Genomic DNA, 13,827 nt, shown 5'->3' on the forward strand with positions numbered 1-13,827 from the left:
GAAAGATGCAATCCTCGGCCTCCTTGTGGGAAGCAGAGGGTGGGCGAGCAGAAGGCCCAGCAGTGAAGGACATAAGGCTGCTCTGCCCTGGGCACCTGATCTAAGTGACCGTTCTGAACTGCATTTTCCTTTTCAGTTTTGTTCCCTTCCTAAATGTGGCCTTGACCCACCTGTCCCAGTGTTTCAGCCTTGTGCCTCACATATGATTCTAATTCTGACATTTCTTTGTCTTGGCTTCCTGACATTCCCAGCTTCACCTGAAATCCTATTGTAGGTGTCCTTCTCCTGCCTGCCTGGTTCCAGGCCCCCCTTGACACAGCACTCCTGAGCCAAGAGGGTCTTCTCACTGTCTTCCAACTTTCTCTTGCTGCTCTGCCGTGGACCTGGAGGCCCACTAGGTAAGTGTCAGAATTATGTGCAAAGCAAGAACAAATAGGTTCTGAGTGATGATCTGCATTTGAATGTTGTGAAGTTTGAGACATCTTTTAGAAATTGTTTCACAGGGACACCTGTTTGGCTCAGATGGTTAAGCGTCTGCCTTTGGTTCAGGTCATGATCTCTGGGTCCTGGGATTGAGCCCTACATAGAGCCAGGCATCAGGCTCCTGGCTCAGCAGGGAGTCTGCTTCTCCCCTTGCTCATGTTCTCTCTCTCTCTGTATTCCTCTGTCTCAAATGAATAAAATCTTTAAAAAGAAAGAAATTGCTTTTTTAGGAATTTCCTAATTCAAGTGAGTGTCCTGAATGGCTGCTGGGATAGTGCATTAGTAACACATAGACTTTGTGTTGTAACCGAAACTCACCAGCATGTACATAAACCAATAGAAAACATGTACATGTGAATTTTCAAAAAAAACTTTATATGACTTTGGCTTCGATACATTGGGTACTGCTCTCCAATTTTAACTATCAAAGAACATTCATTAAATGGTCTTGGCATATGGCCTATTGAGTCTGCCTTAGAAATGGATACATGGTCTGTTTACCTTCAGAACTGTTTGTCCACTCTTTGAACACACACATGGAACACTCACTTTGTGTAAGCCTCTGAGCTGGAGTTGAGACTACCAAGTTTACTAAGCTACGATCTCTATGGCAAATTTTTAAAAATAAATTTTCTGTAAATGGGAGGCCTTGAAATCTCTAGGCTCAGAGACGCTGTCATGCTTGGAAAAATGCAGCGATGTGGTGTGACATTCTGGCTAATTGATGTACACTCTGCAGGGCTAAGGAATTTAAAATCACTAGGGCATTTGGCAGTCCGCTAGCTGCCATTTCCAGTACCCTCAATCCACCAAGAATGAACGTCCATCATAAGTACTGAGGTATAAACACACTGACCCACAGGTGCTCATAAGACTCTGGCCTTCAGCCGTATTTTAGAATAATGTTTAGGTTCTGTGCAGTAAGTCAGTGCAGTGAATCCCCGGATTGTTTGTCAACCTGGGGGTTAGCCGTGGGTTGGCAGATGTTGTGAGCTTTCTTCCTTCACATCAAGTCTCTGAAATACAAACCCTTTAAAATGGGGACTGGCATTGCCAGTGCCTTTATTTAACAAGTGTGGCCCTAATAATCATAGCCATGCCACCCGAGGAAAGAGTATTACCAGGCACAGCTGGGTCTCACAGTGTTGTCTATGAGCTGCAGCCCCTCACATCCAAATCCAATCTTGTGAATGTTCCAGTTTTCTTGCCTTTCTCCATGCCCATGAGCATGCTACTCAGATGTAGCACGGAGTCATGCTTAGTCAGTAATAATTTGATGGCAAAGGTGGCAGTGCCAAACCATCAGGCCTGAGGAATCTAGTGCTATAGTGGAGAAGAAAATAAACTTGTGGCTGATGCATATGTAAAGTGAGAGTCCTCTGCTAAGAAACTACATGGTAACAAGATTAGCTAAGCAATGCCAATACTTAGGTCTGCTGTCAGCTGAGAAGCACCAGCAAGTAGGACTGCAGTCCCTCTGTATCACCTGGAAATGGCTGTCACTCTGAGCTCCTTGGGTCCCTCTTCCTCTTGATCCTGGATACCTCTGCCCCATCCTTGAGACCCCTTAGCCAAGATCCAACAACTAAAGGATAACTTGTGGCATAGCAGGGGCCTCCAGCTGACAATTCTTTGGACTGGTTGATTTTCTTTTTTAAGATTTTCTTCTTTCTTTCTTTCTTTCTTTCTTTCTTTCTTTCTTTCTTTCTTTCTTTCTTTCTTTCTTTCTTTCTTTCTTTCTATTTATTTATTTTTTTTTTCCGACAGTGAGAGAGAGAAAGAGCACACATGAGCACAGAAGAGGGGGTAGGGGGTAGAGAGAGAAGCAGGGTTCCCTCTGAGCAGGGAGCCTGATGTGGGACTCCATCCCAGGACTCTGGGATCATAACCTGAGCTGAAGACAGACACTTAACCAACTGAGCCTCCTAGGTGCCCCTATTTTTAGGCTATAGTAGTTATTAAATAGTTGTTCAGTTCTATGTATATGAAAAAGTACACGTACTATATTAGTCAGCATAGGCTAGGTTAGCTGCAGAAACAAATGGTCCTCGACTCTTGGTGGGTGACAGCAACAAAGTTCTTTTTGTCACTCATATGACATGACCATCGACCTGTGCCATATCTTCTCCATACCAGAATCCTTGAGAGAGGAGGAAGGGACAGGAAACTGTGGCCTGTGTACTGGCTAGAAGGCACTGCTCATAAGAGGCAGGGATCACCTCTGCTCACATTTTGTCACCCAGAACAAGTCCCTTGACAAGCTTGAGTTTACAGGTGGGGACACTTAAGGAAGAAGAGGGCCACAGACTGCCACGCAGAGCATTCAGAAGGTTTCCCTTGGGCAATTTATCATGTTCATTCTTTTTGCCTGACTCCTTCCCACTCACCAGTTCTGGTGCTCTCCTCTTCCACTGCTAATCCCAGGTCAGCCCTAGGTCACCTCACTTTAGTTTCAGATAAGGTCTAATGGATACTTGCTCAATTTCAACACTCATCTTTTTTTTTATAAAGATTTTATTTTTAACTTATCTCTACATTAGTGTGGGGCTCGAACTCATAACCCTGAGTTCAAGAGTTGCCTACTATTAAATAAATAAGTTATTTTGTATCAGAGATGTTCTTAGACCAGGAGTCCTCAACCATGGTCACCACAACAGTGCCTGATGTACACAATAAATATCTGTGAATGAATAAAATGAACTTGAAAACTAGGAGGGAAGCCTTGTGACCCTCACCGGAAAATGGCTCTGCAAGGCCAAATGGTTTGCTCAAGGTCCCTCTGCTCTGTCTCACCCAAAAGCTTGCCCTCTTAATTCACCCTTGCGTCTTGTTACAGCCCACTAACCCCCTCCCGCCCACCCCTGTTCCTCTCTTGGTGGAATGTACCATCTCAGGTCAACATTCCCAGGCCGCAGGAGGATGAGATTTCAGAACTGAAGAGCCAGAGGGATGATCAAAGTGAACCTCATTTACAGTTGAGGAAACTCAGGCCCAGTACTATTCAGAGAGATCCGTTGACTCCCAAGGCCACACAGTGCAGCTTATTCTTGGTCATCTTCTGACTTGCCTGAATCATTCTCTCCATTAGAGTTCATGCTCGTTCATCCTCAAAAGTGATCCCAGTAAGAAAATGGAAAAACAAGTCCACAGAGTGGGAGAAGATCTATGTAATATAGATATCTGAAGAGGACTCCGATCCTGCATACCTAAAGAACTCCTATAAGTCAATGATAACCCAATAGTAAAGTAGGAAAAGACTTGAACAGGCCCTGCATCAAAGCAGATATCCAAATGAACAATACACGTGTAAAATAATGCTCAGATTGCTCAGCTACCCTAAATATCAAGGGAATGAAAATCAAACCATAATGGGATACCAACACACACCGACCAGAATGGATACAATTAGGCAAATAATAGCGAGCGTCCTGGGGAGGTGAACAACTGGAACTTGTTTCTAGGAGTGTAAGTTAGCGCGTCCACTTTGGAAGACCATTCTGCAGCATCTACTTATGTTGCAGATAGGCTAACAATTCCATTTCTAGGCGCACAGCCAACAGGGACGTGGGCGGCTATTCACCCAGACACCATATGAGATTGTCTGTAAGAGCACCACTCACGCTAGCCCAGATGATGAAGAGCACAAGTGCCCATCAATAGGAGAATAAACTTTTTAAAATCCATGCAATCTGGGACATGTGGGTGGCTCAGTGGTTGAGGGCCTGCCATCAGCTCAGGCTGCGATCCCAGGATTCTGGGATAAAGTCCCTCCTTGGGCTCCCCACAGGGAGCCTGCTTCTCCTTCTGCCTATGTCTCTACTTCTCTTTGTGTCTTTCATGAATGAATAAATAAAATATTTTAAAAATAAATAAAATCCATACAACCTAATGCCACAACAAAGATGAACAAACTATAACTACATGTGAAACTGCTTAAAAACTTCAAGTTGAACAGAAATCAAAATGGCCACACTAATGCTCGATTTTAGAGTAACCTCTTTCCTCCCTTCTGCATACCTCTCTTCCTCCCTTCTTAGCCTTTTATTTCAGGAACCCAGTGCCAGGCCAATGATAGGACAAAGGAGGCTGGCAGCAAGTCCACAACTGTTGACAAAATCAGTTAGATTCCCTGTTTCCCTATAAAACTCCCCAGGCCCTTCCTCCCAACAGGCTTGCAGGGTTTTTATGAAGGTCCTAGCCTGCTGCAGCCTCCTTTGTCTGACAAAGCAATACAACTTTTTGTACCTCTTTATCCCAACTCTGTCTTGCTGTTCTATTTTGGCTCCGAAGCACAGAGGTTGGTTTTCGACAACACACGCAATAGTGTGAGTCTCAGAAGCGTGCTGAACAAAAGAAGCCAGGTATCAAAGATATATAATATTATATATATTCATTTACACAAAGTGCCAAAACAGAACAATGGATCACCAGCATCAGAAGTCAGGGTAGCAGGTGTCTTTGCAGGGATTGTAGTCCCTGGAGGGGTGGCTGAAGTTTCATTTCTTTTTTTTTTTTTTTTTTTTTTAAGATTTCATTTATTTATTCATGAGAGACACAGAGGCAGAGGCAGAGACACAGGCAGAGGGAGAAGCAGGCTCCCTGCGGGGAGCCCCATGCGGGACTCGATTCCAGGACCCGGGGATCACGCCCTGAGCCAAAGGCAGATAGATGCTCAACCACTGAGCACTCAACCACCTGGCACCCAGGTGCCCCATATAGGTCCCTTTCTTGATAGGGGTATGTTCACCTTGGGAAAACTTATCCAGCTGGTGCTTACAATTTGCCTCCTGGTCTATGTGCCTGCTATACCTTGGCGAAATTTACCCCCTACCCCCCAAAGTTGAGGCCAGCCTGTTATTCTCAACTTCACAGCTGTTCTTCAAAATGGAGTTAGTCATTCACACCTGAGGTCGATGTGAAACCCCTTGCAAATGTGAAAACACCTGAATAGTTGATGTGTCTAGCGTCTCTTGAGGTTTCCTTGGTAGGAGCAAAACGGTTTGGGGTTTCAGGAGCGTCAGCAGGGTCAGTCCTCCAGCGAAAGACGTGAACCGTGAGGTTGCAGGAGCCCCTGTGTGTGGCTCCGGGTGGCTCTGCTCCCGGGGTCCTTGGTGATGTGGGGGCAGCTGCAGAAGCCCTGGGGCGGGTCCTGACCCTGCCTGCTTCAGCTCTAGCCCCACAGGAAGGAAGGAGAAACGCGTCAGCTGTTCCAATGTGAAGACAAATTGACTTCCTTCTCTCCAGGACAGGCGGGCGCCCCTGTTCTCTCCTCTTGCAGCCGATGCAAAGGTAGGCGAGTGTCCCAGACCAGCCATCGGGGAGGTTGATCCGAGGGCGAGGTGGGTAGAGATGACAGTGATTGTCATTTTTCCTAAATGAATGACCTTGAGAAGGCAGGGGGGAACAAAAACAGTGATAAATTAGAGGATGACTTCTCATCTATTGAGTAGCCTACATTTAAGATGTAGGGTACGAATCTAAATGGGATGGAGGAAGTCTTTGAGACTTAGGTAAAAACCAAACCAAACAAAAAAAAGAAAAAAAAAAAAGAAAAGTCACTATCTAAAAGTTATATGATGTGAATTTTTTTAAAGGTGTTTGTTTTGATTGTGCTTATATTTATGTTGGGTTTACTGCTTTTGTTTGCTTTCTTCTGTGGCTTGTAAAGTTGTGTACGTACCATTTGTTACTGTTTTGCTCTGAATCTATTCCACACAGATTCAGGTTGTTTCAATCACCCATAATTTCTAGTTTGGACATGAAACATAAATATACTTTTAAAACTAAAAGAAAGGTAGTTAGGGTCTAATCTAAATTTCTTTTAGTTAAGCTTCTTTAACCTCCAAATGTATTTCTTGGCAAGAAGAGAGATTTTGAGAGGAAAATGCGCCCTTGATGTTAAGGATCTCCTACGAAGTTAGAGTGGCTGTAAGAAAGAGATTATTCAGCCAAGACACTGGGAGATTCTAACTTCTTAGCTTTTCTGCCTAAATAAAGCATAAGGCCTTGAAGCTAAACAGCCCCGAATTCGAGTGTTGCTTTTAGGTAAATGACTTAATTGCTCCAAGCCTCGCTCTCCTCATCTGTAAAATGGACATACTGCTTCACAGTGTCGTAAGGAAGACTGAACTAATGTAGGCAGAGTCCTTGTCAGACTGGCCCAGAGTAAGTGCTAAATAAATCATTGCTTTTGGTCCAACAAAAAGTTTAACAATTATTATGAGTGGGATCTCTAACAAGGTAATAATCTTAATTCTCATTTCTTTATGTTTCCATAAGAGGAGGTCAAGTTTAAGCTGTAGAACAAGCGGAAATCTATTTCAGTGTTTAACCTGGATTCTAAGACAGCACTTCTGGGGGGTTTTGATGGCACCATGTCTACCTGATTGAAGAAGAATAAGTAGAGTCAGCAGCAAACAGCAGCGACCTCTCAGGCTCCAGTGCTCATTCCCCTTCCTCCCGTGTTGGGTAGGCTTCGGGTCTTCTAGATTTCTAGACTTCCACATACGTGCAACCTCGTGTATTAAGGACTTGAAGTTTAGACAACTCGTGGAGACTTTTTTAAGGGAGTGAAAGGACACCAGGTAGGGGGCCTAGCACAGGACTGTGCCATCGAGGGAGGCCAAAGCTTGAGCTTCACCGGCTTCCTGGAAAACCCACCTCTGGTGAAGTGACAAGAGATACAAAGAGTTGATTGACACCCCACTCCATTCGGATGTCAGATTTTCTGCTGGACACACGTGCCTGTGGCCTCACCTTGGCAGAAATGCCCCCCCCACCCGGTTTGGGTTGGAGTCACAGAGGCAAGAGCTGTTCTTTATTCAGCCCCTGTCTGATGCCCGTGGACTGGCTGTCTCTGTGGCTGCGACAGTGGAAAACACACAGGAGCAAGAGGGGACCACATTGTCACATGCAGCGTCAGGGACAGTGTCGCACCGCCCCGATCTCCCTGCCGGCGTCCGAGGCAGAGTCCCCTGGCTGTGTTCTCAAGCTGTCGCCTCTCAAGGAAACGGCTGTGGTAAAGCGCAGAGTGGTGTGGCTTGGGCCCCCCCTCAAAATGACGTGCGCCAGCAGTAGTAGCAGGGCTGTGGCTTTCGGGCTTTGAGAACATTCTGCAGTTTCCCTTGAACATCCTGGCAGTGCAGACAGTCCTGGTGACCTGTGCACACGCCCCGGCAATTTGCCACATTTCCGCTGTCCCTGTCCCTGCGTCACCAGCAGGTGGGGGGCGGGGGGCTCTCTGGCCTGTGATCTGATGACCACCTGCTCAGTGATGACAGGTGACGGGGTGAGAGGAGAGGGGATCCCTGTCTGCCAGCAAAAAACAACCCTTTTCTGTCCTCCTTGCTCTCCCTGAGTGTCACGGCTCTTGTGCTGCCCCCTGGGCAGGTCTGAGAGCCCGTCGAGCTTTGCTGTTAGGCTGGGGAAGGCAGGCAGGAGTGGCTTCAAGCCACAATTGACTGTTCTGTCCTCCTGGCAAAGTTGTCCCTGGGAAGAACCACCCCCCACCCCGCCGAGACATTTCTGCTCCTGCCGTATGGAGCATCCTGCATCCCTCCCAGCATTCTTGCGTTTTTATGTTCATCCCACCACAGTGTGGCTTACTTGTCCACATGTCATCACCTGGCTGGAGCGCGGAATGCAGGGATTGGGTCTTACTCATTGTACGAACTCAACACCTAGCATGTGCTCGGCACACAGAGGGCCTATGAACCCACATTGCTGAACCCACACCCTAAGCACCATAACCCAGTTGTGCTTGTCCAGACGCCAGCGATGCACTGGGATGGGATGCAGCAGGACCGGATACAGACAAAATGGGAATACATGGATCCCGGTACCGTGCTGCATCTAGGAGGGACCCCCACCCCTGCTGCTTTGTCCCTATCAATCCCCCCAAAATCCCCTGTTCCCCTGCTTTGGGGGCTTCCTGTGGTGGAGACAAACCGAGTCCCACTTGCTTCATTCTAGCCATTGCTCTCTGTGTCTGCCTAGGTGATTCATTTAATTTCCAAGTCAACCCTGTGAGGCAGGGACAGCTTTCTCCAGGCCATGAAGGAGGCAGAGAAGGGAAGTGAGTCTCACAGAGGTGAAGCAACTGGCCCAAGAACGCATGGCTATGCCCTGAGTTGGATCCCAGGCTGCCCGGTACCCTGACCTGTGCGGAGATGGGACGGTTTGTAGAGTGCTTCTGTAGTGGCTGCGGGAAGATTTTTCCTTCAAAATGGTGCTGTGGTATTGGTTTCCTTTTTTCATCGTTAAATGTAATTAGACCGGTGGGTGGAATGCTGCAAAGCAAAGGCAGACACCATTGCAAAAATACAAATGTGCAATGGAAAAAGGAGGTTGGGGCTCCCCGTGGGTAAGAACAGAGCCCGACTTCTTTGCTTGGGACAAAATAAATGAAATGGAAGAACCTGTCAGGTGGATGGGACAGTGAATAAGCGCATCTCAGAAAAATGGATCTGGAAGGCTTCATCCCTCCAGCTAGGAGGCTGTGACTTCCTGCATGAGATCATTAAAACAAAAACAATTTTTGGAATGCTTCTCAAATTCCAAAACAACTCATTTTCCTGCGCTTTTCAGTTTCCTGGAGGCTGAAGCTTTCAGAACTGGGTGCTTTCTTGTTCACCTTACTATCCTGACTTCCTAACTCTGCTTAAATTCATGCTTCCTGCTTTGTAAGCAAATCCGCATGTCACAACAGTCACTGCATTTCTCAACACATGCCAAACACTAAGGACCTACTTGCCGGGGGGTGAAGGATCCCTAAAACCCAATGTCACCGCTAGAAAGGACTCTGGACTACAAGCCAGAATGAAATCAGGGTCCCCATAGAGCAATATACCAAGTAGAGGGGTGTTATAAGAAAGGAGTGACTAATTTTGATTGTAAATAAGAACAAAGTTCCTGAATTAGGTAGCAATTGATCTGACCTTGAAAGATTAATATTGATGATAATGATACTATTACTGCTAACAATAATCATGGCAGCTAACATTTATCAACTGCTTATTATATGCTTGCCACCATGATCTGAGTAGTGGATATGATTCAACACAGTGCAATGCACAGGAACAAATGCACGGAGAAGGAAAAGTGCATGATGTGCTTGGGGGAATAGTCTCAAAGGAATCTACCATGAGAACACTGGAATATTCCCTGGGAAGTGAGGATGCAGAAGTAGGAAGACACTGGATCAGGGGTGTCAGGAAGGCCATGTTTGTGCTTCGGAGTTTTTGAGCAGTGGGGAAGCCGGGCTCCCGTGCTGGGGAAGGAATCCCACATCCCCACCTAGAGAGATGCCCTCTGCATTCCTCAGGCCAGCTCCTCATCCTCTCCCAGGCTCGGCAGGCCTCACCTTTGCCATGAAGACTAGCCTGTCCCCAGTGTTGTCATCTCCCTCTTCCTCGCCATCCATTTGGTCCTGTCACTACCATTCTCCTGGGTGCTCACAGCCATTGGTGGGCAAGCCAGGGGGCACCTCGGCAGTTCTCTGTTAGCCACTTTGTGAGGGTTTCAGATGTTATTATCTCATCTTACTCTTACTATCATCCTACACAATAATATGTAACAGTGCAAGGAACATGCAAACTGATTTTCATAGATTTCATGTAATTCTTTGTTTCCGTGTTCTACTTCAAAACATCAACAATCAAAACATCCATGGCAGAGGTATATTTGTTTCATCCATGTTTCAAAGAATATGAAACCTATTCCAACATGATTTCTACTAGGTGACTAGAAATGGAATCTGTAAAGGTATACCTCACCCTGCTAATGCCAGGAGGTGGTTGAAATTCTGATTTTCTTGGTGTTTACCATGGGCCTGTGCTGCTTACTGACTCCATCTGCCACCCTATTGACTAGGAAGTTCACTAAACAACAACAATAAAACCTTAAAAAATTAAAAATAAGTAAATTGTTGCGAGGAGTCTGGGGGCACTTTGTCTTGGATAACCAGACGAGGAGCTAAGAACAGTTTCAGTGAAGCATTTTTGAGTGATTTGCAAGATGGATCACACAGTGGACTCTCCCAAGTTGGCAGTTGATACAAAATGCCTAAGAATTCAAATGCCAGCCTAACTGGGATAAAGTACAAAAAGAGCCCCAGAACTTTCGTTGAAGAGGATTGAAAAAATGCAGCTGAAATAATTCAAATATTTTGCATTGGAAGGAGAACCTTGACCTCTCAATTGCAGCCTGGAAATCAGACGTGAAATTACTTATGCAGATTTGTAAACTGGAGCCCCCAAACCAAAAACACAAAAAAACAACCACCAACCCCTCTCTATTTCCCAAATCCCATTCTCCTACAAACCCAATAATGTGTTGAAACATGAACAAGAGACTTACATAGCTTAATTTGTAAGTGGTCTTACAAATTATTGGATCTTCCCTTCTAATGAAGATCTTCTATGAAAACTTTTTTTAAGTAGGCTCCATGCCCAGCAGAGTCCAACGTGGGGCTTGAACTCACAACCCTGAGATCAAGGGTTAGAAGCCTAACCGACTGAGCCACCTGGGCTCCCCTTAAAGCTATGAAACTCAGTGGTCCTTCATTATAAGCAATATATTGTATTTCACCTTTTCCTATCCAGAAACAGAATTCATGTATACTATAACTTACCTACACGCTATTACTAGTACAATACAATTACCACAATAAAAGGAAAAATAGAGGACTTTATAAATTATATACTTATAATTACCATGTAATGGGTACTTGGATATGTAAACTACATTAGAAGACCCAGTGAAGTTGTCAGATGTGTGTGTAAATAGAGTCACATCCAATATGACATTTATAAATCCAGATTGTTACCGGTATGTGGAAGGAGTCATTCAGATACTACAAACAATGGTGCTTTTGGTAATGCAACTTTCTGAAATGATAAACAGCTCTTGTTAAAGCTCTAAAAGAAACAAAGTACAGTTTTCCTTCAATCTACACAAGAGTTGCATTCTGGAAAAATCAGAGTATATTAAAATCCTGCAAAATATACCTTGTGTTGTTATAAGAGTTACATTTTATCAGGTAATTATAATTTTTTCATAATTGAATTATCTGGTAAGATAGTCAACATTTGCATGGGGATGCAAGACAGTTCTTTGTCACTGTGACAACCAAAAGCACCCCACAAATTGCTAAAGATGTAAGTGTGGTACTGCCCTCATGACAATCCTGGGCAAGTCCCAAGGAGATGAAGCAGCTGTGGCTTAAGCATGGTAAATGGAATATCCAAACCTCCAAGCCAGGTGGGATACTAGGAGAATGCTAGAAACCAAAGAGAAAACATCTGTCTGGGTTTCTGTTAAATCTTGCTGTGAAAGATCCTAAAGTGATGCCCTATGAACAGTCTCAATTTATGACCATGATGTGATGCTCTCTGCAGTACTGATGGCATCATTTCCAAAAGTCACCCCTTGTTTACAGAGGATCTGGAGACAGATCCTGCAGGTTAAAGGAAAAAGTACATTTCCATCTAACAATAGAAGGCTTTACTTGTAAATATTAACCAAGTGCTTGGATGACTGAAGGTTTACAGAAGCTAGAATCAAATTTCTGAAAGTCAAGAATAAAAAACACAGGGGAATGGATACTAAACAACTATCCTCTTGTTTTCAGTGCTTTGTGCCAGTGTTGCCTTGTAATACTAGAAAGCACCATGTTTTGATCTCTGTTTGAAATGCTTTTAATGAATTATGATTTGATGCTAGCTTCTTAGCTTTAATTTAAGATCAATTTAATAATGATACCTCAAGCACAATTTTGCTTCTTCTGCTGAACCACAGCTTGACTAATTGTTTTCTTGGTCTATACCCCTTACATCTCGAGGAGGTCCTTCTCATCTTCCTTTGATTTATCAGAATGATATACATCACCTTGATTTTTTGTTTTGTTTTGTTTCATTTTGTTTGATTTTGCCTTGGCTACTAGGACAGTCAGAAATACATCCAATGCTCAAGTACAGTGACTGTTTCGCTGCAGGTTCCTGGTAGAATGATTTCCCATTTCCACACTGACTGCTGACTTTAATTGTCCTTCATGTGCTTTTATTGTAAGCAACATTATAGTCTTGTTATACATGGGATAGAGTGTAAATCACCAATCAAGTCATGTACTCTAAGCACTTGAATAGCGCTTAGAAGGTGCTCAAAAAATGTTTACTGGATGGATGGATGGATGGATCTGAGAAACAAACTGAATTTTACTTTTCTGTAAGTAGGAGCGAATGGCCACCGAGGGGAGGATGAACTCCCTCTCATCCTTGAAAATGGCCCTTTCTACTGGAAGCCCACAGCCATGGATTTGATTTTACGTAATAATTGAATCCTGTATTTCTGTAAAACCCAGCTACCTGAATGAGTGAACATTTGCCTGTGCTGGGATTCCCCCAATGAGTCCGCTTATTAACGTCATTTCCATCATTTCCAACCTCATACTGCATGACCAGAACCAGAGGGCAGAGTGCAAAAACCACATCAAAAGAAAGCTCAGTGCATACAAATCTTGTGTTTTGAGCCAAGTGCAAAAATCTTCATTTCAAATATTTGAGAATCAGACCAACTGGATCGTTCTCGGTCCAGTAATAAATAAGAAGAAAGAAGATCCAAGGGGCAGGTTTAGAAGAAATAAGCTCATAAAGTTGATGACATGTTGGCCAATTTGCACCTTACCACTTATTACTTGATTATACGTTATTCTGTATTGCTATCCTCTTTTCCAGAGACTCAGAGCCTTGGGAACTAAGATCTGTGAGTTCCATCTGTTCATCCAGAAACTGGGGACCAAGACAAGTCAAGGCTTTGCACAAGTCATATAGTGATTATCAGCCAGCCTGGGCCAAAGGCCGGCATCCTGTTGCTTTGTGCCACCTTCTAGATAGGAAGCCTTTTGAGGGCAGGCACAGGTGAGTACTTCCCTGAAGCCTACAGGCCAAGAGTGCCCCTTTCAGAGCTCTGTGTCTTTATGTTCTTCTATTCATGCAACCTGTGCAGTTGGGTGAGCCATGCATTTTAACTTTGTCCCACAGTAGAGGAACTGACAAATCTAGAATCCCTTAAGCCTTGAATCCTTAGTTGATAGGGCTGTGAACTTGGATGGGGAAAAAGATTAGATCTTTGTCTACCTCTAACTAAAATTTAGCATTTCTTTCCATTATGAATATAGGCATCAAACCACAGTAGAACTAGCAGGACTGGTTAACTAATAGAAATCACTAATGGAAATCACACATATTTTCATACCACAATGCATGTTACAGCTATCTCAAGATGTTATTTATAATAACTACTTTGAAACTATAGTAGTTGTTAGATCACTGCTAGATCATGCTTCAG

At 44.3% G+C, this 13,827-nt stretch overlaps 1 protein-coding gene across 7 annotated transcripts in view; it reads left to right on the plus strand.

The window, feature by feature from the left end:
* SYTL3 (synaptotagmin like 3) overlaps window positions 1-13,827 on the plus strand; it is a 93,569-nt gene that overhangs the window by 879 nt on the left and 78,863 nt on the right. For 3 of the 7 annotated variants that reach the window (XM_038526454.1, XM_038526449.1, XM_038526455.1), the window contains exons 2-4: window positions 252-398; window positions 5,652-5,772; window positions 13,215-13,397. The gene's annotated coding sequence lies outside the window, so the exon portion shown is untranslated. Of the gene's footprint in view, window positions 1-251; window positions 399-5,508; window positions 5,773-13,214; window positions 13,398-13,827 lie in introns of those variants that run through there. The other 4 variants (XM_038526450.1, XM_038526452.1, XM_038526453.1 and 1 more) reach the window with 4 other exon arrangements.

Source organism: Canis lupus, chromosome 1 (genome assembly GCF_011100685.1).
Source record: "Canis lupus familiaris isolate Mischka breed German Shepherd chromosome 1, alternate assembly UU_Cfam_GSD_1.0, whole genome shotgun sequence".
Classification (NCBI taxonomy): Eukaryota; Metazoa; Chordata; class Mammalia; order Carnivora; family Canidae; genus Canis; species Canis lupus.